Source organism: Zea mays, chromosome 10, assembly GCF_902167145.1.
Source record: "Zea mays cultivar B73 chromosome 10, Zm-B73-REFERENCE-NAM-5.0, whole genome shotgun sequence".
Lineage (NCBI taxonomy): Eukaryota > Viridiplantae > Streptophyta > Magnoliopsida > Poales > Poaceae > Zea > Zea mays.
Window position 1 is genome coordinate 84,148,574 of NC_050105.1, and position 26,337 is coordinate 84,174,910.

Consider the following 26,337-nt stretch of genomic DNA (forward strand, 5'->3'; position numbering starts at 1 on the left):
GCACACCTGGTGATTATGTTTACGCCCGGGCTTTGGACCCCTAAAATCCGGGTGTGACAGAAGTGGTATCAGAGGAATGTTGACTGTAGGACGAAACCTAGATAGGACTGGACAACCAATATTTACTTACCTTTGCTACTCTGATTCTTTCTAAACTTTTCTTAATCTTTTCTCATCTATTTTCGCTTTACTCTAATTATTCTTACCTTTTCATTCTAAAGACAAATGTGGATTTCACACTTTGAAATCCTGTGCCTAAAAGTGACTTTAGGAATAGGAGACCTATTCTTAGGAACAAAAACAAAACTATTTTTATAGGTATTTGTATGCTTGAATGTTTGTTCTTATGATACTTGTTTGATTTGGATCTTTGATTGAGTGTGATTAGTTGTGGAGTAATGTCCACAATCACATCTGCATATACATATAGAAAAAAAACGGTTATAAAAATATCTAAATGAACTAGGTTATCCCTCATCAAAGAATCTAGCCTAGCAAAATCCATCTTATCTTGAAAAAGTCTATCCTACACTCATAGATCCATCTTATCCTAAAAAAAAGATTCTCATCTTATCTTGAAAAGATTTATCTTATCCTAATAGATCTATCTGACCTCAAAAGATTCTACCTTATCCTTATGGATTCATCTTACCCCAATAAGCATATTTATCCCACGCTAGTGTAACAACCATGATCTAGCCTAAAATAAATAAGATCTTATCTAGTCAAACTAGTCACACCAATCTAACCTAGATCTGATCTAATCTAAAGTGACTTATCAAACATGTTAGATAATTCTGATGAAATAGATTAGACTCTACTCCTATAGAACGGGTCTTAACTTAGTTCACCCTGCACTAAATTAAGAATGACAGATCGACTTGGCCACATGCAACTACCTTAACCATCCAATAGTTGCATAACCCCACAATTTTAACCTAGCAAGAGATTCTAACCTACCTACACCATACAATCCATCCTACTCACATATATCCTAGCCATATGTCCTTAACTCGGATGACAACTCCAAGAAATAAAGGCCAAAGAAGACCAACCATGTCAAAGAAGGATAGGCACCAACTCAAGTCTTCAAAGGGCAAAACGGAATCACCAGATGAGTCAAGATAATGAAATCTTTCTTTGCCCTAATCCTTATTAACGCAACCTTCTCTAATTCTACCTAATAGCTAAACATAGTATACCCAGGTGTTCCTAATCATTTTCTTATTTAAATGACTTAAAAAAAAGTATAGAGAAAACATTTGTGCTTAAAATCATTTGGAAAAAAAAACCCTCGAAGCTAAACTGCAACCAAACATTTGGCTTTCTATATCCCTTTTCTTACAAATCTCGAGGACGAGATTTCTGTTAAGGGGGGGTAGGATTTGTAAAGCCCAAAATTTGTATCAGGAAAACAAATAAATAAATAAAATTAATCTTAGTGTTTGAGAATTTATGAAACCTTGGAGATCATTTGAACTCCTTCTATTTGTGCATATTCAAATAATGGAATTACATTGGTCAGGTAACAAATAAATGAGTTTAAAAATATGCATCTCATGCTGATGATTTTGTGATGAGCATTTTTTGTTTGAACAAAGGAATCAAGACTTAATTTGACCTCAATTTACAAAATATATATATAGTAAAGAATTTGAGAAAGATAATTATCATAATCCTTTATTCCTTTTTGAATTAAAAGGTGAGGAGAAAGATAAATAATAAAAATAATAAAAGTAACAGTAATAATAATAAATATGAAGATAGGATTTCTGTCCACATTAGAGTTTTGCTTGAAATTCAAAGATGAATCATGGTTAAATTTGAAATGGGAAAATGGAAAATAAAAAGAAAAACAGAAAGGAAATACAGAAGCGCGCGCGGCCCAGGAACCGATTTCGGCCCACCTCGCGCTAGCCCAAACCCCCTCCCACCGCGTGCGCTCGCTTCTCCCTTCTGCTCTCTGGGGAACCGGGCCCACTCGCCAGTACCTAGTCCTCCGGTCTGTCCTCGCAGTGTCACTGCATCGTGGGACCATCCTGTCGGATCGGTCTTCTTCAATCCACGCGGGTCGCTCGAGATCGTGCGGGTAGATCGAGTCCATGGCTGAGCTCCAGTCCCGCGCACCCGAAGTCGATTATCCCGGGGAGAATCTCTGCCGTGTGGGGCCCACGGTCAGGGTGGTCTTCGACCCGGTCTGCTGCGACATCCGTGCCGTCTCCTCGGGGTTAGTTTCAACAGAAATAGCGAAAAGCTCGCCCAGATCCTCATCCTTGCTGCCGTGTGCTTGGGGGAAGGTGGACTCCGCCTGCGGGGGGCATAAAACCCGCCGCGACCTCTTACCTCGCCTCTTGGGTTCCCTAGTCGAGCCATCATCCTCCCCCATCATGCACGGCAACGCGTCGCGCAGACCATCTCGCCAACAGCCGCCGCCGGTGATTCTCCTCTGTGCTCGCGCACGGGTCCGCGCGTGCGGGTGGGGGCGTTCTCCGGGGACCCGTGAAGCTGTCCGCGCCTTCAATTTGAACTGCGTGGCCTTGGGGCGACTCGAATTGCTCGCCGTGGTTCGATCTCCGTCGCGGATCCGCTCTCCTCCGTGGGCAGGCTCGCGACCTCTTCAATCACCGGTATGTGTCCACCGGATAACTCCGCTAGCTGCCCCTCTACGTTTTGCGCCAATCTATTCTAGGATTTGGGCTCTGTAACCCTGGATGCGCTGCTCGTCGGCGTGAAGCCCGCCGTGCGGGGTATGCTTCGCCGTGTCCAAGCGCTTGGGGTGGCAGATGACGTTCTTGGCGTTGGATCCTCATCCAATGGTGGGGATTAAATTGTGCTGCTGATTGTTTCGAGGCGTTGATCTCTGCATGGGCGGACAGGATTAGAATCAGCATACCCCCTTCATCAAACGGATCCGAGCCGTAGGATGGTAGTTCGATGACCGGGATTAGATCACATCTTCATAACACCCTAGCCGTAGGATCTTAATCTGATGCCCCACGCTGCGTACCGGTTCGCTCGAGTTACGATCTAATCTGGGCCGTCAACACTTGATCGGACGTCCGTCCGCGCACCGTACCCCTTCACCGAGCCATAATTGCAAAAGAGACCCTGGAAAATGTTTGAATCAACCCGCCGTCCTACTGCTTAGTATTCTGAGTCGTAGGATCTTTTGCGCCTGGGCCCCTGCTGTTCTCAGAAATGAAGGTCCGGTCCAGTGCTGTTTAAAATTGATTAAATGAATAGGAAATTGGATTTTTAATATAAAAATAAACCCTAGAACTTGTATAATTCATAGAATATTCATATGGGCTCCAAAATAATCCATTCCACTTTCTAAATTTTTATAATTTTATTCTCTAACACCTAGAGCCTCTGTTTTATCATGACAACAGTCAGAAAATTTATCCCACACTTAATCCCATTTTAAACACATAAAACCTTTGAAAATCCATAACTTAAAATCTATAACTCCAAAAATTATGATTCCTGTTCCAAGGATTTTATTTCAATATGTAGATTATTACTGTGTATTTTATTTATATGTTTGGTGTAATGTTAATTTTGTCTATACCATGTTTATATCTGTATTGATTCGTTTAGCAGTGAGGACACGTGTCATCTGAAGAGCAAGTTGGTACATGGAATCTCAAGTCCCAGGCAAGTTGTGCCCTTGATCACTTCTTTTTACCTACTCATGTTCTGATTAATCATAATGATCTGCATAGGTTAATTTTGATGGGACCCAATAGGTCACCCTAGTTTGTTCATCCTGAATACCTTGCTTACCCCTGAATCACTTGGGTAGTTCTACTACTGCTTTATATGGTTTTGGGTTAATATTTCATTACATCTATGTTCCAATTATGTTGTTATTCTATTTATGTTCATGACAAGATCATTAAATGTTAATTGGAACATAGAGCTTAACTTGAGAAACACGTGCCACCACAAGGGTTTATGGACGCCCTTGGCTGATTAATTAGGAAAGCTAGTGGAGGACTACCTTACCCGAAAGGGGCAAGGGCAGTAGGGGAGTGGTCAGTGTAGGGAGGCCCTCGGGAGGATTTTGCTGCGATGGCGGTCCTGCAAGGGATTCCTGCATTGGAGCTTCCTATAAACTGTAGCGGGTTTTCTGAAGCTAGTGGAACTTTGTAAAGGCCTCGTAGTGTTACCCTGCCTCGCCTCCTCGGTAGAGGTGTATGGGAAGTCGCGATCCCTTGGCAGATGGGTAACATGACTTGTGGGTAAAGGGTACCACCTCTGCAGAGTGTAAAACTGGTATACTAGCCGAGCTCACGGTCATGAGCAGCTCAGGACTCTCTGATGATTAAATTATGGAACTTAAACTCAATTTGTCATATGCATTGCATCGCAGGTGAGGGTGTTACTTTTGTTCTACCATTTAATTGGGCTGGTATTTACTTATACTTAGTAATTGCTAATAAAATTTTGACCAACTTTAAAAGCAATGCTCAACTCTAACCATCCTCTTTGGTAAGCCTTACACTTCACGTGAGCTCCCACCTTTAGCGAGTTCATGCACATTATTCCCCACAACTTGTTGAGCGATGAACGTATGTGAGCTCACTCTTGCTGTCTCACACCCCCCCCACAGGTCAAGAACAGGTACCGCAGAATGAGGCGCATGGAGGATGTTGTGATGAGTTCGTGAGAGGTCTAGGCCGTCGTCTCCCAGTCAACTTTGGGTTGCTGGACCGTTGTCTCCTTATAATGTAATTATTTACTTATTTTGTATAGAACTCCTGTTATGTAGTAAAGATGTGACATTCGATCCTGTGCCATGATTCATCATATGTGTGAGACTTGGTCCCAGCACACCTGGTGATTATGTTTACGCCCGGGCTTTGGACCCCTAAAATCCGGGTGTGACAAGAATCATGTCATTGGCACGCTCCACCTGCCCATTTGTCATGGGGTGAGCCACGACGGCCCAATCCACTCGGATGTGGTGGTCCTCGCAGAAGTCCAGGAACTTCTTGCCAGTGAACTGGGTGCCATTGTCGGTGATGATGGAGTTCGGGACCCTGAAGCGATGGATGATGTTGGTGAAGAATGCCACCGCCTGCTCGGACCTGATGCTGATTAGGGGTTGGACCTCGATCCACTTGGAGAATTTGTCGATGGCGACCAGCAGGTGCGAGAAGCCCCCGGGTGCCTTCTGCAAGGGACCGACGAGGTCCAGACCCACACAGCAAACGACCAAGTGATGGGTATTGTTTGCAGGCCTGAGCGGGCAGGTGCGTCTGTCTTGCGTAGAATTGACACCCCTAGCAGGAGCGTACAATCCTAGTGGCGTCGGCCACCGCGGTCGGCCAGTAGAAATCTTGTCGGAAGGCGTTCCCAACGAGGACTCGAGGTGCTGCGTGGTGACAGCAAGCCCCCGAGTGTATCTCTTGCAACAGCTCATGTCCTTCAGCGATGGATATGCATCGTTGGAGAATGCCTGAGGGGCTGCAGTGGTAGAGCTCCTTTTCATCGCCCAATAAGACGAACGACTTGGCACGCCGCGCCAGTCGCCGAGCTTCGGCTTTGTCGAGGGGGAGCTCTCCTCGGTGGAGATATTGCAGGTATGGGGTCTGCCAGTTTCGATTAGGCGTGACCCCATCCCGCTCTCCCTCGACACGTAGTGCCTCACCCTCGGTGGCTGAGGGTGCCTTGAGCTAGGCCGAGACCTCCTCGGGCTGGGCCGAGGCCTCCCCGGGCTCGGGCGTGTCGTCCGTCTTGACGAAGGGTTGATGTATGTCTCTGGAGAAGACATCCGGGGGAACCGCTGTCCGCCCCGAGGCTATCTTAGCCAGCTCGTCCGCAGTCTCGTTGTACCGTCAGGCGACGTGGTTGAGCTCAAGTCCGTAGAACTTGTCTTCCAGGCGCCGAACCTCGTCGCAGTAGGCCTCCATCTTCCGGTCGCGGCAGTGGGAGTTCTTCATGACTTGGTCGATGACAAGCTGCGAGTCGCTACGAGCGTCTAGGCGCCGAACTCCTAGCTCGATGGCGATGCGCTGCCCGTTAACCAGAGCCTCGTACTCGGCCACGTTGTTTGACGCCGGGAAATGGAGGCGCATCACGTAGCGGAGGTGCTTCCCGAGGGGTGAGATGAAGAGCAGGCCCGCACCTGCTCCTGTTTTCATCAGCGACCCATCGAAGTACATGGTCCAGAGTTCCGGTTGGATCAGAGCTGTTGGTAGCTGGGTGTCGACCCATTCAGCCACGAAGTCTGCCAAGACTTGGGACTTGATGGCCTTCCGAGGAGCGAACGAGATTGTCTCGCCCATGCTTCCACCGCGCACTTTGCTATCCTACCCGAGGCCTCTCGGCACTGGATGATCTCCCCCAGGGGGAAGGATGACACCACAGTCACCGGATGAGACTCGAAGTAGTGTTGCAACTTTCGCCGCGTCAGGATTACTGCGTATAGCAGCTTCTGAATTTGCGGGTAGCGGATCTTAGTCTCGGATAGCACTTCACTTATGAAGTAGACCGGCCTCTAACGAGCAGTGCATGTTCTTCTTCTCGTCTCTCGACTACGATCGCGGCGCTGACCACCTAAGTGGTTGCGGCTATGTAGATCAAGAGGGCTTCTTCTGCAGCAGGGGGCACCAAGATGGGCGCACTTGTAAGGAGTGCCTTTAAGTTTCCGAGGGCTTCCTCAGCCTCGGGGGTCCAAGAGAAGTGCTCGGTCTTCCTTAAGAGGCGATACAAGGGTAGGCCTCTTTCGCCGAGGTGCGAGATGAAGCAGCTCAGAGCCGCAAGGCATCCCATGACCCTTTGTACTCCTTTCAAGTCTTTGATAGGCCCCATGTTGGTGATGGCCGCGATTTTCTCCGGATTGGCCTCGATGCCCCGCTCGGAGACGATGAACCCCAGGAGCATGCCTCGGGGGACTCCGAAGGCACATTTCTCGGGGTTAAGTTTCACACACTTCGCCCTCAGACACTTGAATGTCGTTTCAAGGTCAGAGAGGAGGTCGGAGGCTTTTCTCGTCTTGACCACGATGTCATCGACGTAGGCTTTGACCGTTCGACCGATGTGCTCTCCAAACACATGGTTCATGCACCTTTGGTATGTCGCACCTGCATTCCTCAAACCAAACGGCATAGTAGTATAGCAGTACATGCCAAAAGGGGTGATGAAAGAAGTCGCGAGCTGGTCGGACTCTTTCATCTTGATTTGGTGATACCCTGAGTAGGCGTCGAGGAATGACAGGGTTTCGCACCCAGCAGTGGAATCCACGATTTGATCGATGTGAGGCAGAGGGTAGGGAACCTTCAGACATGCTTTGTTTAGACCAATGTAGTCTACACACATCCTCCATTTCCCACCTTTCTTTTTCACAAGCACAGGGTTGGCTAACCATTCGGGATGGAATACCTCTTTGATAAACCCAGCAGCCATCAGCTTGTGGATCTCCTCGCCTATGGCTCTGCGCTTTTCTTCGTCGAAACGGCGTAGAGGCTGCTTCACGGGTCGGGCTCCAGCTCGGATATCCAGCGAGTGCTCAGCGACATCCCTCGGTATGCCAGGCATGTCCGAGGGACTCCACACGAAAACCTCGGCATTCGCGCGGAGAAAGTCGACGAGCACTGCTTCCTATTTGGGGTCGAGCTCGGAGCCGATCTGAACTTGCTTGGAGGCGTCGTTGCTGGGGTCGAGAGGGACGAACTTAACCGCCTCTGCTGGCTCGAAGTTGTCGGCGTGGCGCTTCGCATCTGGCACCTCCTTGGAGAGGCTTTCCATGTCGGCGATGAGGGCCTCAGACTCGGCGAGGGTCTGAACGTACTCCACATACTCCACGTCGCATTCGTACGCGTGTCGGTATGTGGATCCAATGCGTGTCAGTATGTGGGGCCCAACATCTTGAGCTTGAGGTAGGTGTAGTTGGGGACAGCCATGAACTTGGCGTAGCACGGTCTCCCCAGCACCGCGTGGTAGGTTCCTCAGAACCCGACCACCTCGAACGTGAGGGTTTCCTTTCGGAAGTTGGAGGGAGTCCCGAAGCAGACGGGCAGATCGAGTTGTCCAAGGGGAAGGACGCGCTTCCCGGGGATGATCCCGTGAAAGGGCGCTGCACCGGCCCGGATCGTGGACAGATCGATCTGCAAGAGCCTGAGGGTCTCGGCGTAGATGATGTTGAGGCTGCTGCCTCCGTCCATGAGGACCTTGGTGAGCCTGACGTTGCCGATGATGGGGTCGACAACGAGCGGGTACTTTCCTGTGCTCGGCACGCGGTCGGGGTGGTTGCCTTGGTCGAAGGTGATGGGCTTGTCGGACCAGTCTAGGTAGACTGGCACCGCCACCTTCACCGAGTAGACCTCCCGGCGCTCCTGCTTGCGGTGTCGAGCCGAGGCGTTCACCACTTGCCCACCATAGATCATGAAACAGTCGTGGACCTCGGGGAACTCCTCTGCCTTGTTGCCCTCCTTCTTATTGTTGTCATGGCCTTTGCCACCTTCCGCCGGGGGCCCGACCTTGTGGAAGTAGCGCCGAAGCATGACGCATTCCTCAAGGATGTGCTTGACGGGACCCTGATGATAGGGGCACGATTCCTTGAGCATCTTGTCGAACAGGTAGGCCCCTCCGGGAGGCTTCCGAAGGTTCCTGTGCTCGGCGGCAGCGACAAGATCTACGTTGGCGGCGTCGCGTTTTGCTTGCGACTTCTTCTTGGCCTTCTTCTTCGTGCCGCGCTGGGCGGACGCCTCGGGGACGTCTTCCTGCTGGCGTCCCTGAGGTTGCTTGTCCTTCCGGAAGATGGCCTCGACCGCCTCCTGACCAGAGGCGAACTTAGTGGCGATATCCATCAACTCGCTCGCCCTGGTGGGAGTCTTGCGACCCAGCTTGCTCACCAGGTCGCGGCAAGTGGTGCCGTCGAGGAACGCGCCGATGACATCCGAGTCGGTGATGTTGGGCAGCTCGGTGCGCTGCTTCGAAAACCACCGGATGTAGTCCCGCAAGGATTCCCCTGGCTGCTGGCGGCAGCTTCGGAGATCCCAAGAGTTCCTAGGGCGCACGTATGTGCCCTGGAAGTTTCCAGCGAAGGCTTTGACCAGATCATCCCAGTTGGAGATCTGCGCAGGAGGCAGATGCTCCAGCCAGGCTCGATCGGCGTCGGAGAGGAACAGGGGGAGGTTACGGATGATGAGGTTGTCAATATTCGTTCCACCTAGCTGGCAGGCCAGCCGGTAGTTCGCAAGCCACAGTTCCGGCCTTGTTTCCCCTGAGTACTTGGTGATGGTAGTCGGGGCTCGGAACCGGGTCGGGAACGGCGCCCGTCGTATGGCCCGGCTAAAGGCTTGCGAACCAGGTGGTTTGGGCGAGGGGCTCCGATCCTCCCCACTGTTGTAGCGTCCCCTACGCCTGGGGTGGTAGCCTCGGTGCACCTTTTCGTCGAGGCGGGCTCGACGGTCATGGCGGCGGTGCTCGTTGCCGAGGTGACCCGGGGCCGCAGGCGTCGCATCCCGCGTGCGCCCGGTGTGGATCGAGGCTTCCTGCATGAATCTGGAAGTCGCGGCGTGATGCTCCGAAGGGTACCCTTGCCTTCGGGAGGCAGAGCTCTCGGCCCGTCGGACCGCGACATCCTCCAGGAGATTCTTGATTTCTCCCTGGATACGCCGCCCCTCGGTGGTGGATGGCTCCGGCATCGCTCGGAGTAGTATCGCCGCTGCAGCCAGATTCTGGCCGACCCCACTAGAAGTCGGGGGCAGCCTTGCCCTGGTATCGCCAGGGATACGGCGTTGGACATCCTGGGCCTGATGACGCGCTTCTCCAGCTAGTGCTCGGCCTGCCCACTCCTACTCGATGTTTTGCCGGAGCTGCACAAGTTGTCCTGCTTCCTCGTCGAGCTTGGCCTACATCTCACGGATTTGCTCGAGCTGTGTGTCCTGACCCCCCGCAGGGACTAGGACCACAGCTAGCTCCCGCAGGATGTCAACACGAGGCGCAGGCCTAGGGGGATCATCGTCCTCCGGCATACCAAGGTGGTTGCCTTCGTCGTGACCCCCTAGATCGACGTGGAAACATTCGCGACTTGGGCCACAACCTTCGTCGTCAAGGCTGCGGCCATCATTGGAGCAATCGGAGAGGCAGTAGTCGCACGCGGTCATGAAGTCTCGCACGGCGCTAGGATTACCAAGCCTGGAGAAATCCCAACCAGTGTCGGGCTCGTCGTCTTCCTCAGAGCCCGGGGGCCCGTAGGTCAAGACGGTCGTCAGTCGGTCCCAGGTCGACCACATATGGTACCCCAGAAGGTTAGGATATGCCTTTATGAAAGCGCTCACCGAAGCGGGATCGCTTGGTGGATCGAAGCTGAATCTAAAAGGCACAGGGTGGAAAACGGACGGTACCTCTCGATCGATGGACGGTGACGAAGTCGCGTCGGGGACGGACTGCACCGTTCTGCCAGGTATGAGGCTAACGCCCAGCAGGCCCTTCGCGAGCGTGCTGGCGTCATCTGTCCGCTTGGGGTTGGCGTGTTGTGGGGAAATGACGCTTGTAGTTGTCTCGGGCACGAGGTCAACGCCCGCCGTGTCCCCCGCTGGGGTGCCAGTGTCGTCGACTCGCTCGACCGCCAACGAGGTGCCGCATCCTGCTTGGCTACGGTTGCCCCGCCTCCTCCTTCTGCGGCGAGGAAGGCGACGGAACAAACCCGGATGTTGCTCTTCCGCCATGGGGGGAAGACGTCGCCGAGTCCGCCACCGCCGGGCGGGCTGACGGTCGTCGTTGTCGCTGTCGCGCTGCGGGGGAAGGAGTACCATGTCGTAGCTGCCGTCGAGGGACATGAACTCGAGACTCCCAAAACGGAGCAGCGTCCCGGGCTGAAGAGGTTGCTAGAGACTACCCATCTGGAACTTGACGAGAAGTTGTTCGTCAACACGCAGCACCCCCTACCTGGCGCGCCAACAGTCGGTATTTCGACCCCGGGGGGTCCCTGGACCGACGAGTAAATTGTCACTGCGTGCCCTAGCCCAGATGGGTTGGCGTGAGATGGAACACAAAGGGGGAAAACCGCGGCTTCGTGTTATCCTGCGCTAGAGTGGGTGCGCTTGCAGTAGGGGTTACAAGCGTTCGCGAGGGAGAGAGAGAGAGTCCCGCGCGACCACCCCCCGCATGAGGGCCCTGTCCCTTCCTTTTATAGATGCAAGGAGAGGGTCCAAGCGTACAATGGGGGTGTAGCAATATGCTAACGTGTCCGGCAGAGAAGAGCCGGAGCCCTATGTACATGCCAACGTGGCTGTCGGAGAGGTGCTAGGGCCCTGTGTACATGGTGTCATGGCTGTCGGAGGAGCGTTTGAGCTCTGTAGAAGCACAGCTGTCGGGGCTGTCAGGACCTTGTTGACGTCTCCTTGCTTCCGTAAGGGGATGAGAGCCGCCGTCGTCATGGACGCACGCGGGGAGCCATCATTACTTGTTACCGGGGCAAGTCTGGATGGGACGCCGGTCTTGTTCCCCCGTAGCCTGAGCTAGCTAGGGGTAGGGTAATGATGTACACCCTGCGGCATGGTCGGTCTGAGCCCAAGGTCGGGCGAGGCCGAGACTCCTCCTGAGGCCGAGGCTGGGGTCGGGCGACGACGCGATTCCTCCCGAGGTCGAGGTTGAGGCTGGGCCCTGGGGTCGGGCGAGGCGGAGACCACTTTCCGAGGCCGAGGCGGGGGCCGAGCCCTGGGGTCGGGCGAGGCGGAGACTTCTCCTGAGGCCGAGGCCCAAGGTCGGGCGAGGCGGAGCTTCCTGTGGTGCCTGAGGCTAGACTCAGCTGCTGTCAGCCTCACCCTGGCGGGCGGCACAGCAGTCGGAGAGGGGCGAGCGGCGCTGTTTTCCTGTCAGGTCAGTCAGTGGGTGGGCGAAGTGACTGCGGTCACTTCGACCCTGTCGACTGAGGTACGCGTGTCAGGATAAGGCGCCAGGCGATCCTTGCATTGAATGCGCCTATGATACGGTCGGTTGGTGAGGCGATTTGGCCAAGGTTGCTTCACTACGAAGCCTGCCCGAGCTGGGCTTCGGGCGAGTCGAGGGAGCGCCCATTGCTGAGGAGGCCCTCGGGCGAGGCGTGAATCCGTCTAGGACTACTGTTCCCGCCCGAGGCTGGGCTCGGGCGAGGCGAGATCGTGTCCCTTGAGTAGACGAAGTCTTGACCTGAATTGCGCCCATCAGCCTCTGCAGTTTGCGTTGATGGTGATTACCATAGGAGTCTTGGGGGTACCCCTAATTATGGTACCCGACAGTAATGTAATCCTGTTGTATATACGAGTCTGTAACATTACCTTTTTCAGTAATGTGAAATGGATGGTTTGTTCTGGCATATCATATTTCTTCAAATGTTCTATGCCTCAGATGCTGTCTAAGACTCGCGCACAGGATGGGGCGGGCACCTCTCGTGGGAGGGAAGCAACCCCGAATCCACCCCCAGTACCTCCAACATTAGCAGAGGCCATCGCTGCCTTGGTTAATGCCACAGCTGACAACACCCATTTCCTGCGGGAAATGGCAGGCAACAGATGAAGCAACAAGGCGGGCGGGCATATCCGCAAGGACCCCGTGAAACATCATATATGGATTTCTCAGAGACACGCCCTCCATTGTTTGTCAAGGCAGAAGATCCTCTGGAAGCGGATGAGTGGATCCGCGTTATTGAACAGAAGTTCGGGCTTCTCCGGTGTTCGGAAACTCAAAAGCCCTTGTTTGCGGCACAACAACTGCAAGGCCCTGCCAGTACGTGGTGGGGAAATTTTGTTGCCGTTCAGCCGGCTGGCCATCAAATCACATGGGATGAGTTCATGTTGGCTTTCAGGGAGCATTATATACCTGAAGGGGTCCTCCATATGAAGCAGGAGGAGTTTATGAAGCTCAAGCAAGGTGGGGATACTGTCACTCAGTATCTCAATAAATTCAACCACTTTTCCCAATACGCTATTGATCAAGTCAACACGGATATAAAGAAGAGAAATTGCTTCATGAGAGGCTTGAATGATCGAATGCAACGAAAGATGGCCACCTGCATTGATCTTTCTTATGGAAGGGTTGTGAGCACAGCGCTGGCAGTTGAGGCTAAATATGCTGGCTCCGGAAAATCAAAGGGGAATGGAGGCGATAGGCCCAATCAAGGGTCTGAGAAAAGACAAAGGTTGGTCATCCGACCTTTTAATCAAAGTCGTTCTTCATCACGCCCACCCTCCTTCCCTTTCAAGCAACCAATTTTTATCCGTCCTACCGCTGCCCCCACCGCTACAAATCAGCCGGGTGCCCCTGGCACTCATTTCCCTGCTCTTCCAAGCTCATCAACATGTTGCTTCAACTGTGGAAAGTCTGGGCATTTTATTAAGGACTGTCCATACCCAAAGCAGAATCGATCAAATAATCAACAGAGTTCCGGGAGTTCCAAGGGAAATGCGGCAAACAATACCGCGGGCAAAAATACAAGGAAAATGGGACGGATCTATTATACTCAAGTGGCCACAACACTGGAAGGCAAACCGGTTATGATGGGTACGTTCCTCGTGGCCAATCACCCTGCAATTATTCTCTTAGATTCTGGTGCTTCGCATACTTTCATAAGCAAGAAGTTTGTGGAAAAACATTGCATTCCATATACTGAATCAAGGGAAGGGTTTACTATTCATTCGCCTAGGGGACAAATATTTACTAAAGAAGTGGCTTACCACGTGCCCGTAACATTGGCTGAATGGGACTTTCCTACAAACATGATTATTCTAAAAGGCCAAGACATAGATGTAATTTTGGGCATGAATTGGTTAGCCCAACATAAAGCAATCCTCAACACTGATCTGAGAACCATCAGGTTGAGTTATGGCCAAGAAGAGATTCTTTTGTCTATCCTCGTAGCCATTCCAGCTAGACCATATGGCAGAGTATATGAAGCCATCATACCGGAGATCCAAGATATTCCGATAGTATGTGAGTTTCCAGAAGTTTTTCCAGAAGATCTACTGGGATTGCCTCCAGAAAGAGATGTAGAATTTGTGATTGAGTTGAAGCCCGATACGACTCCTATTTCTAGAAGGTCATACTGAATGCCTCCAAATGAACTGGCAGAACTCAAGACCCAATTACAAGATCTACTTGAAAAAGGATTTATCCGACCAAGTTCTTCACCTTGGGGTTATCCAGCCATCTTCGTCAAAAAGAAGGACCAAACATTACGGATGTGTGTGGATTATAGACCCCTTAATGAGGTCACTATCAAAAATAAGTACCATCTTCCCTGGATTGACATTCTGTTTGATCAACTTACCGGAGCCCGGGTATTCTCCAAGATTGACCTCAGGTCGGGTTATCATCAGATCCGTATCCGACCTGAAGATATACCAAAGACCGCTTTCACCACACAGTATGGGTTATTTGAATATCTGGTTATGTCTTTCAGACTGACAAATGCTCCTGCCCACTTCACATATCTGATGAACTCAGTATTTATGCCCGAGTTGGACAAATTTGTGGTGGTATTCATTGATGATATCTTAATATACTCCAAGAATGAAGAGGAGCATGCTCATCACTTGCGGATCGTATTAACACGCTTAAGGGAACACCAATTGTATGCTAAGTTCAGTAAGTGCGCATTCTGGCTGGAGGAGATTCAATTTCTGGGACATGTATTATCTGCCAAGGGGATTGCGGTGGATCCCAGCAAAGTCAAGGATATTTTGGAGTGGAAACCCCCAACCACTGTACATGAAGTCCGAAGTTTCCTTGGACTGGCTGGTTATTACCACCGATTCATACCAGATTTTTCCAAGCTTGTGAAACCAATCACAAGTTTATTGAAGAATGATATTAAATTCAATTGGTCTTCGAAATGTAATGAGGCATTCGAACAGCTAAAAGTATTATTAACCACTGCTCCGGTATTGGCTCAACCGGACATTGAAAAGCCCTTTGATGTGTATTGTGACGCATCAGGCAGTGGTCTCGGCTGTGTCCTAATGCAAGAGGGCCAAGTAATAGCTTATGCTTCAAGGCAATTGCGCCGACATGAGGAACATTATCCAACTCATGACCTGGAGTTAGCTGCGGTGGTTCATGCCCTAAAAATATGGCGTCATTATCTGCTGGGGAATGTCTGTCACATTTATACAGACCACAAAAGTTTGAAGTACATCTTTATCCAGTCAGAGCTTAATATGAGACAAAGGAGATGGCTTGAGCTAATCAAGGATTATGAATTACAGATTCACTATCACCTAGGCAAAGCTAATGTAGTGGCAGATGTATTAAGTCGCAAGGCTTTCTGTCATTGCCTTACCATGAAGACTTATGACATTACGTTATGCCAAGAAATGGAGAAGTTGAACCTGGGAATGATTCAGCATGGAACTTCAAATCATTTGAAGCTTCAGTCAGTCATCCTACAAAGAATAATTGACGCACAAAGAAATGATGAGGGTATGAAACACATCCATGAGAAAATAGAAGCTGGTAAAGCCAACTGCTTCAGAAGAGACGATCAAGGTGTTGCATGGTTTAACAATCGCATAGTGGTGCCTAAGGATAATGAGATCCGCCAGCAAATTCTAGATGAAGCACATCTTAGTCACTATTCTATCCATCCCGGAAGCACTAAGATGTATCATGACCTAAAACAACATTATTGGTGGACAAAGATGAAGATTGAAATCGCACGCTATGTGGCAAGATGTGACACTTGTAAACGTGTCAAGGCCATACACATGAAGGCTGCTAGTCCATTACAATCTCTACCTATCCCTACATGGAAATGGGAGGATATTAGTATGGACTTTATTGTGGGATTGCCCAGGACAACAAAAGGATTCGACTCTATTTGGGTTATCATTGATCAACTTACAAAGATCGCCCATTTTCTTCCCGTCAAAGTAAAGTATCCAGTAATCGCATATGCGAAACTGTATATTGCTCGCATTCTCAGTTTGCACGGTATTCCGAAGACTATAGTGTCGGATCGTGGACCTCAATTTGTATTCAAATTCTGGGAAGAACTTCACAAATCCTCATGTACTAAATTGCTCCATAGTTCGGCCTATCATCCTCAAACCAGTGGGCAGACTGAGAGGGTAAATCAGATACTTGAAGATATGTTGCGAGCATGTGTTCTGGAATTCCCACCGAAATGGGATGATTGTTTACCATTAGCGGAGTTCTCATATAATAATAGCTATCAAGAAAGCATTAAGATGGCGCCCTTCGAAGCTTTATATGGACGACGATGTCGTACTCCGTTAAACTGGTCTGAACCAGGTGAAAGAAATTTCTTCAGGCCTGATATGGTAAAGGAGACAGAAGAGAAAGTCCAATGAATAATTCATAATTTAAAGAAAGATCAAGCTCAACAAAAGAGTTATGCAGACAAGCGACGACAACCCTTGTACTTTCTAGTTGGAGATTATGTCTACCTGAAAGTTTCACCGATGAAGGGTGTATCACGTTTTGGGGTAAAAGGGAAGCTTGCACCTCGATACATTGGTCCTTTTCCTATCATTGAAAGATATGGACTACTGGCATACCGACTTCAGTTACCTGAAACCTTGTATGCAGTACATAATGTGTTCCATGTGTCTCAATTGAAGAAGTGTCTTTGGGTTCCCGATCGAACTATCAAAATAACGGATGTTGCCTTAGAACCAGACTTGACATATTCAGAACACCCTATTCAAGTCATGGATCAAAATGACAGGATTACCCGAAGAAAAACTCTCAAGTTTTACAAGATACAATGGAACCAACATTCAGAAGATGAGGCTACATGGGAAACTCAGGACTTTTTAGAAAAGAATTTCCCAGGCTTTTTAGCCTCATGTAATTTGTAAAGTGTATACAATTGTTGTAATAAAGGAGTGAGCCCCAAACCACCCCTACCTTGTACCAAAAATAAGGAAATAAAGATGTGTCGTGTTTCCTTTTCCATTACTTGCCTAGGACTTTTAATCTTGGGACGAGATTCTTTTATGGGGGGAGGTTGTAACACCCCTGGTGTTACTGTTACTAAAACTTGAGCATAACATCATAAGCATTGGCATTCCATATGTTTGTCACACCTAGAGTGCATTCACTAGGCAAAATTTCATACAAGTTGTATTGATATGACATTTTGTGGATAAAACCCTAGAGTAGGGTACCTAACCCTAGATTGGGCTTAATAGAGCAAACAAGGCTTAAGGAGGGAAAATGTAAAACTCAATTGAAATAGTCATGAAATGTCACTAGGAATGGACCTAAGTAACATCCAAACCCTAGAAGTGTCAAAAATTCTAAAAAGAACCCCAGAAAGCCCTAGCCTTAAACCCTAGGGGGGCTAAGTGCAAAATTAGTACACTTTTAGACTAAAGTGCAAAAACCATGAGATTAGAGTATCTTAACTCATGTGGTACACAAGTATGGGGAATTTCAACTTAAATCCTAAGTTTTGGACTTATTTGCAAAAGAGCCACACTTGAACTCTATGGGCTAAGTCTGAATTTTAGTGTAATTGGCTCAGCTTTGGGGCCTTGTAATTTTCAAACCATAAGGATTTAGCCCTAGATCACCACATCAAGTTTGTAGAGCTATCATAGGAGAACAAGTTTACTTAAGCAACTAACCACTAGTGCTAAATGAAAACTGAAGATAAATGAGTCTGAAGTTGGACTGTCAGACTGCTTGGAGTCTGAAGTCAGACTAACAGTGGGATTTCATGAACTTAGAGATCAATTCTAAGCATGATCCAGTAGGAATCTGACTAGTGATGCTATAACGAAGGTGAAGAGGGTTTATAGGTCTACAACTTTGGTGCAGAAGGATGATGAAGTCGTCATGCAAAACTTGGAGAAAATCTGCCTCGAATATGTTCTGTCAGGCACTCTGAAGATGATTCCCATGGTATAGTAACCTGATCGGGTCAGGTTCAGTGAACCTCGCCACCGGCAACCTTTGCGCCCGGATTCGCACCGGCGTCGCGATTCACGTTCGACCGTGCTCGGATAAGCATTCCTCGGTTTAAAGCATCGCATTGGAGATAAACTCCGACCACTGTTTTTACCAGCGTTGTGTCCTGCCAGGGTAAGCCGCGTTGGCATCACCGGCGTTCGCCGTTATCCGGCCAAGCTACGTGCCTCGAAGCTGTACCACGTCGCGGTGAGTCATTAGGAACCGCCCTGAAGCATAAGTTTGTCGCCGGTGAGGTCGCCACGGTAGATGCCACTGATCTCTCGTGCCAGTAACTTTCTTTCCCTCCGACCGCCAGCACATCTTCGTGAAATTGAGCACTGCCGCCCCTAGAGGCTATAAATTGCTGCCTCCGTCCGCTCCACTAGGTAATTGCGCACCCAGTGAAGCAACCCGTGCCTCAGATCGTCCACCAGAGCGCCCCAATTTAAGATTTCCCCCAAATTGGTCAAGAACACCGCGTGTGTGAGCTCGCCGCGGTCAGCCCGTCACATGTCCGATCACGTCCTCCTTGTTCTTGTTTTAGCATCCCTGTGTGCTTGTGGTGCTTCTCGACCCGGTCAATTAAACTAAGACTCCATATATCGCCGGGAACGCGTTCGGTTGTCCGTGACACCCGCTGTTACCGTGGCCAGAACAAATTGGGTAGCCGTTCGTGAAATTGAGTGAGGGGAAACGCTCATTAGATCTTGAATTCGGTCTCGGCTAAGGTAGGGCGCCAGTATTTGAGTGAATTGGCCGGTACACTAGCTCGTCGGAGCTCTACGCGACACCGCCCGCCGTCAGGGACTCGATTCGTGAAGGAATAGAAACTCGGGGGGGGGGGGGGTTCATAAGCTGTCAGTGATTCCAATGAATAGTGCTGCGACCCCGCTTTTGGATACTCAAAAAGACAGGGTCTTCGGTGCAAAGATTGCATGCGGCCGCGCGCGTGGGCACGTTCTGCCCTAGTTGGGCCGGTTCAGGCCAGAATCAGCCCAGGGTTGTTCATACTTTTTCTTTTTCTGTCAAAGTTCAAGAAATTCTAGAAAAATTGTAGAAAAATGCTAAAAATGCAAGACCAATTTTGCTAGATTCCTAATTTTCCATAAAATTTAATAAAAACAGTTTTAGGTTTTTTAATTCAAACAGAAAATTATAGAGTATTTAAAACAGCCTAAGACCTTGCTTCTGGATTTTTAGAAAATAAATAATAACTCCAAAATTCACTAAATTTTTAGGATAATCTCTAAATAATATTTAGAAGCCTTGGGTAGAGTTTGGTATGATGTGCACCTTGTTTGATACTTAGAACCCAAAAACCTACACCCTGCCCTATGAACTTCACTGTTGACTCCGAAAACCCTAAGTTCTCGGAGATCCGTGAAGGAAAGTTGTACTCAAGACTTTAGATAACAAACTTTTATTATTTTTGCATCTTCATGAGCATTACATGAGCATTCATTATTATATTTGGCTATATCTAGAAAACGAAGAGGAAGTAGAAGAAGAAGCAAGGACACCACCACCACCTAAGGAACATCAGGCAGGCAGCTGTTTCTACTTTGATATCTGCGGGACCGAGCCTGATTCACCAGTAACACAAGGCAAGCCCCGGTGCATTTGCCACCTCCTTGTTCCTTTTTAAATCTTTCTCACTTGCTTGATGCATTAGGTGATAGGAGTTGAGTGCTAAAACAATTCCTGCATTTCCTTCCTTGAATTTGATTAGCTCCCTTTGAATCCCTGTTTTACAAAAGGTTTTTCTTATGCTTAGTCTTACTCTAGCAAAACAAAATGTTTTGTTTTTACAAAAGATGATGTTGCAAAGTGGGAGGGATGTTTTCAAAAATAAAACTTGATGGTGGATCCATCATGGCCATGATGGGTTCAACATCGGAAAAGATGTACCTCTGCCAGGTACCAAACTTTGGGTTTGAAATGATTAAGCTGAGACCGGGTGGGTGACTTGCACGAGAAGAGAGTCACGGTGTAGTGTCTCCGTCTAAGTCGATTAAGGACCGTCTCGATGTAGGCTTGATGATCGAGGACCCTTTAACTGGTCACATGCCTCGTCATGGGTAAGCTTTGCCTCGGGCAGACTAATACCAGAATAAGATAACACACAATGGGCGTGGAGAGATGGCAAGAGTAGCGTGTACCCTCCGTGGCAAGAGGCTGGACGGTGGTGTATCTATGCTCTCGGTTGGTGTAACCTGATCTGGTCTTAAGAACCCCGGTGGCGAGTTGACATATGCAAGGGTTAAGTGCTACATATGTCGTGTGATTGGAGATCCTCATCTGAGTATAATCGATTCGGACCGCTGTAACTTCACGGATATGAAGACTTGGTCACTGCCCTACACGTAGCAATCCAGTAAAGATTGAAGGGTTGTTAAGAAATTGGCTAGTGCATGTCAAGTGATTGAACTAGGGTAGAAAGAACTCTAGTTGCAGGTAATTTTACTTAACATGGCAATTAAAACTAGATTTTTAAGGATCCACTTTTAGTAAGCATTTTTGCAAACAGAGTCATTAATTATTGATAAGCCTTACCTTGACTCCCTTAAAGCCAGCATATCCTTGAGAGACTTTTACTTTTTCGGGTAAGTCTTGCAAAAGTACACTTCATACTTAGGGCTTTATCCCATGTTGTTTTAGGTGAAGAAGCGACAAACTTTTGTTGCTTGTGTTCAAAGGTGGTACCCAAAGAAGAGAACCAAGACTAGAGCTGCGGGAGGGAAGGCCCTCCGTTAAAAACTTTTTACTACTTATTCGGGAGGAGTGTTTGCCTCCCCTGGTTTGTAATAATAATACTCAGCACTCATATATTATGTTCTGGTCTGTAAATATTTAACTCTATCTTACTTTTCAATAAAAGTAAATTATTGTAACTGCTTCCGCATTTCCGTATCTCCGATGAATTATAATATCTGCGTGACGGGTAAAACGCTCTTGGGAAGGTAAGGAATTCAGATACCGAACTTGTCAAGTGATCAAGTGCACCTACAGGGTTGTCTGAGGTCCGTGGGACAAGGACAACTGTAGGTGGGCCTTGGGAGGTTCCGTCACACCATGGTCGATCCAAAAACGAAGGAAGCACTGGAGATCATTAATATGGCTGAATCTATTGTTGATGAAGTCGTCAATAAATTGTTGAATGAAGTTACGGAGAAAATCCTGAAAGAAGACTAGCACTTATTCTAAAAACATTTTAAATGGTCGATGTAATAGACACTAGAATGAACATTGTGCTTTTTATTGTAACGAAGTTGTAACATTTGATGTGTGTAACTTTGGATCAAATATGTAAATTATTATAATTTATTTCTTTACGATGCATGAAACTTACATACATACCGTTTTTGAGCCTTCGGCGAAAAAACATCTTCCCTTCTTTTCATGCGTCGTGAAGAAAAAGATCTAGGCCTTCGTAAAAATATCCAAGCTTCGTAAACAAGGAATCCCTTCTTTTGTAACAGAGCTAATGAAGTTGTATTTCTCAAAGCTTATTTTGTGCCTTAGCACATTTTTATTTTTACGAAGCATTCTCCGAAGGTCGACTTCGTATTCGATTCGTGCCATTGATGCGATATGATGTATGATGTGATGTTATGCAGAATGATATGATGATATGATGCAAAATGATGCTAATGACGGAGACACACACTCACACTCCCACACTGGAACATAATCTCTGCATTCCCTTAGGAACGACTGAAATCTCTTTGTCGTTTATTTTTCGGCTTCACCATTTATTTTTTGGTGTAAGTTCTGCATCCCCTTAGGAACGTATTTTGAACTTCTTCGCCTTATATTTCGGCGGTATTTGGCTCTGCATTCCCTTTGGAACGACTTTTGAGCAGAAAACATACGCTGTGCTCCCTTAGGAACGACTTTTTTGTAGCTTCGGTAAAACTTACGCTGCGCCCCCTTAGGAACGACTTTTTTGTAGTTTCGGCAATTTTTAGCTCTGCATTCCCTTAGGAACAACTTTTGAGCTTCAGCAATTTTTGAGCTTCATCAGTTTGTGAAGAAGATATATTTCATTCTAATTGAAGCGAAATTATTACAAGGAATTAAAACTAGATTTACATTGCTTGTTCCTTATTGAAAAACAAAATGACATAGAACATAAAGGTATTTCAGAGGTAGGATATCGCTCAATAAATGTGCTTTGATTCTAGCACAGTACTGTTGACTGTGCGAGCTTCGGATTCCTCCCTAAATTCACGTTGTTGTTGGGAGTGCTGGCGCCCTTCTGGCTGCTGGCTTCGGGAATAGGTCGGTTGCAGTGGTGGTGGGGGTGGGAGCTGTGGCCAGGAAGCCTGTGAATGGCTAGCCGAAGCAACAGAAGCTACAAGATGATTGCCCACATATTCTAGTATGTAGGGAGAGTGGCACGAAGCAGTGTGCAAGACCTGCTTCGGCTGATTCTGCCGAGCTTCGGCTTCTGCGATCTCCTTTTGCTTTTGAATGGCGATTTGGCATATTCTTGTAGTATGGCCCTTGTCCTCACCACAAAATAAGCAATAGATCTTCCTGGGCTGATCCCCAAATCTTCCTCCGAAGCCCCTAGCGTCTCTGCCCCTTGGAGCTGGCGTCCTGAAAGAGCTTTGCTGTTGCCCCAAAGATTGTGAGGTGTATTGTGACCTCTGAGGCTGGCTTCCTTTGTCGTCGTTCTGACTGGAGCTGTGGATCGACCTAACATGCCTCGGGTGGATTCTTCCTCCGAAGCCCCTAATCATCTTAGAGAATCTATAAGCTTCCTCCCTTCTTTGGCGGAAGTTGTTGTCAGCCCGGATGTACTCATCCATCTTCTGAAGCAGCTTCTCCAGAGTCCGTGGGGGCTTTCTCGTGAAGTATTGAGCCGTAGGTCCTGGCCGAAGACCCTTGATCATGACCTCAATGACAATTTCATTGGGCACTATAGGCGCTTCTGCCCTCAGTCGCAAGAACCTTCAGACATATGCCTGAAGGTATTCCTCATGGTCTTGCGTGCACTGGAACAGGGCCTGAGCTGTGACTGGCTTCGTTTGAAAGCCTTGGAAACTGGTAGCCAGCATGTCCTTGAGCTTCTACCACGACGTGATTGTCCCTGCCGAAGAGAAGAATACCATGTCTGGGCTACGTTCCGGACTGCCATGGCAAAGGACTTTGCCATGACTGCGGTATTGCCCCCGTACAAAGATATAGTTGCTTCGTAACTCATTAGAAACTGCTTTGGATCTGAGTGCCCATCATACATGGGAAGCTGAGGTGGCTTGTATGATGGGGGTCATGGGGTAGCCTGCAGTTCTGCTACCAAGGGAGAAGCATCATCAAAAGTAAAGGTATTGTGACTAAAATCATCATACCATCCATCTTCGTTGAATAGGCCCTCTTGACGAAGCTCCCTGTGTTGGGGCCTTTGGTCTTGTTCATCTTGAACAAGATGACGCACTTCTTCAGTAGCTTCGTCGATCTTCCTTTGAAGATCGGCCAACCGAGCCATCTTCTCCTTTTTCCTTTGCACTTGTTGAAGGATGATTTCCATGTCCCTGATCTCTTGATCCAACTCCTCCTCCTAGAGCGTTGGACTGGTGGCCTTTCTCTTCTGGCTTCGAGCCTCTCGGAGAGAAAGAGTTTCCTAGTTTGTGTCCAGTGGCTGCAGCGCAGCAGCCCTTGGCGCTGTTATCTTCTTCGGCGGCATGACGAAGGTCAGTGCTTTGCCGAAGGTTGTGGAAGTAGGTACACCGGAGGTGGGTGCCAATGTTGGGGACTTGTTCTCAAATACTATGAATTAAGAACAAGGCAACACAAATGTTATTGGTTAAAGGTCCTTCGTCCTTCGAAACATTATTTCCCTTAGGATATAATGATCTTCAGATGAAGGTCATGAAAGACATACCTTCATCATCATAGTACGTGTTAATGAAAGAAGAAGCATATGAAATACAAGAGACAACATGAATAATCATATGACATTATTAATATGTCTTCTTTATATTAGCATAGATAAACAGAAACAATATCGAATTACATTTGTACCTTCGGCTTGACAGAAGGTAAAAGTCCAAGCGTGACGCACAGATGAATACAACTCAGCGTGAACAGTACGGGGGTACTGTTCACCTATTTATAGGCACAGAGCGCAGCCTGTGTAAATTTACATTCATGCCCTTCATATTTACTATTGACTTATGGACAACCCAGCAGGGACTAAATGGCCTTTTTCCCTTTAAGTCGGTTCCTTTTTCCACCATTGAGCCGAAGCTTCCTTGCGCGTAGCTTCGGAACAACATTAGCCTTTGTCTCAACCATGCTTTTCACATCGTATATGCTTTTAACCCGAGTACGAAGGTACCTGTTCATATGTTACACTTGGAAAACATTGTTAAATCATGTTTCTGAGGACCTTCGGAAGACAAAGGCCTCCAACAGATTTGATGGTCAAGCAACCAAGCCGCCATGGACCCTATCGCCATCGCCATTGCTGGGAGCTACGCCAACGTGTGGAAGCGGTTGAGGAGAGCGAGCGGCCAAAGAGCGACACGAGCAGCGGCACGTGCGAGCCGCAGTGCGCGGCACGGAGGAGACGCTCTTCCGGCGCTGCACCATGGATCTCGTCTATGGGGACGCTTGTCCGCCGCGGTTGTGCTGGCTTCGCCGCGCTCGCTCGTGTCGTTCAACCGCCGTCACTAAAACCCTAGTCTCAGCCATCGTGGAAGGCCAGGTAGAGCGGTTGTTTTATACGATGGTACATGAGCGTAATATATAGCTATTGGGAGCACTGGGCTTCCAAACCCATGCTGGAAGCCCCAGCCCCTCCCTGCACCATCCGACCAGACCATTCCAAGCCATCCCACATCTAAGAAGACGATCCTGGTTCGACCGATGTGAGCTAGGGTGGCCAGCATGGCAGACGCAGATATGACAGGCAACAGTTTTAAGAAAGGCAGGCCATCCGCGCGACGTGGGATGGTGGGATGGTGGGTTATTGAACTGCATGTAACGCAATCCACGGGATTGCATTATATGCATGAGCGAAATTATGGGACGGTTATTGCGGAGGATAGATCATAATTTTTTTCATAGGTTGATATCTGCATGTAATACCGAGGAAAGATTGTAAATGATATACTTTCTGGTATAATGTTTCGTAAAAAGTATCAGGTTATGTTTCTAGTATATTTTCTATTATTGAAAGCAAACATAACAGTTGTGAAAGGTATTCAAATCAGCATAATTTGTAATTGGTATTGCATAAATTGTGCTATTAAAATTCATATAAGCATAAAAGGTATGGGGGAATATCCCGACCGGTTATGGTTTGAGACGTGGGTAATCCCTGAAAATAAGGTGTTCGGCGCGGAAGTATTGGCTTATTGGACAGTTGTTAATCAGTTGAAAGTCAACATACAAAGCGAAAAAACCCATCTTGGTTGTCCACATACTCCCAGGCTTGAGCGGTTATGTCATCACCATTTCATAGATCGCCGACTACGCGGTTCTCCCTGATGCGTCCTCTAGGCGCCATTGTTGCTAGCCCTAGAAACAAGACGCCACCTACAACTCAGCGTGGACCTGGTAGCAATGAGGTATGTGGAGGAGATGGTGTTCTGACTACTGTGATGCGCGGACCGATGAATACAATAGGATCTGGTGAGATGGATACACCAAATATATTACAATCACACGTAAGTTTAGTGCTTTTACCTATGTTTATGATTTGAATTCTCTAGCGATGCTATTATGTTCTGGAGAAATGAAAAGTTGATGTTGATATAATGATTTTATATGTTCTACATAGCCAGATTCGATTGATCTTAGTTTAGTTCCTAGGATTGGTATGGTATTCCGAGATGTTGATGATGCGTATAATTTCTATGAACGATATGCATATGAGGTTGGATTTCCTTTGAAAAGGTATAGGGAAAAGACAAACTGTAAATGGTTAAATTGCTCTAGAGAGGGGAGATGTGCAGAAAGAAAAGATGGTAACCCTAGAGTCCGGAACAAATACACATGTCGAACACAATGCAAAGTAGGGATAAAACTTAGAAAAATTTATGATGATGCAAAAAAGTGTCATATCTGTCAGGATTGAACTAGTTAACCTTGAGCATAATCATGATTTTGTAACCCAAGAAACTGAGAAACAACACCTCCGCTATAACAAGACACGTGACCCGGAATTTATGGACTTTGTTGGAGCAATGCATGACAGTAGGGTACTACAACACTGTATTGTGGATATGATTTCAGACATGCATGATGGACCAGAAAATGTTCCTATTAAGACACAAGATTTGAAAAACATGTAAGAGCTATTACCCAAATCTGAGTTTAATTTTCATTTACGAATGACATCGTCATTTTGATAATAGATTGTGATGCAATTGAGTAATTTGTTTTCTATAATGAACAGGAAAGCGACTAAAAAATGAGAGA

At 47.9% G+C, this 26,337-nt stretch overlaps 1 pseudogene; it reads right to left on the minus strand.

Annotated features, from left to right (window-relative positions):
• LOC103642573 (uncharacterized) overlaps positions 1-24,803 on the minus strand; it is a 65,513-nt pseudogene extending 40,710 nt beyond the window's left edge.
• Between the last annotated feature and the right edge of the window lie 1,534 nt (positions 24,804-26,337).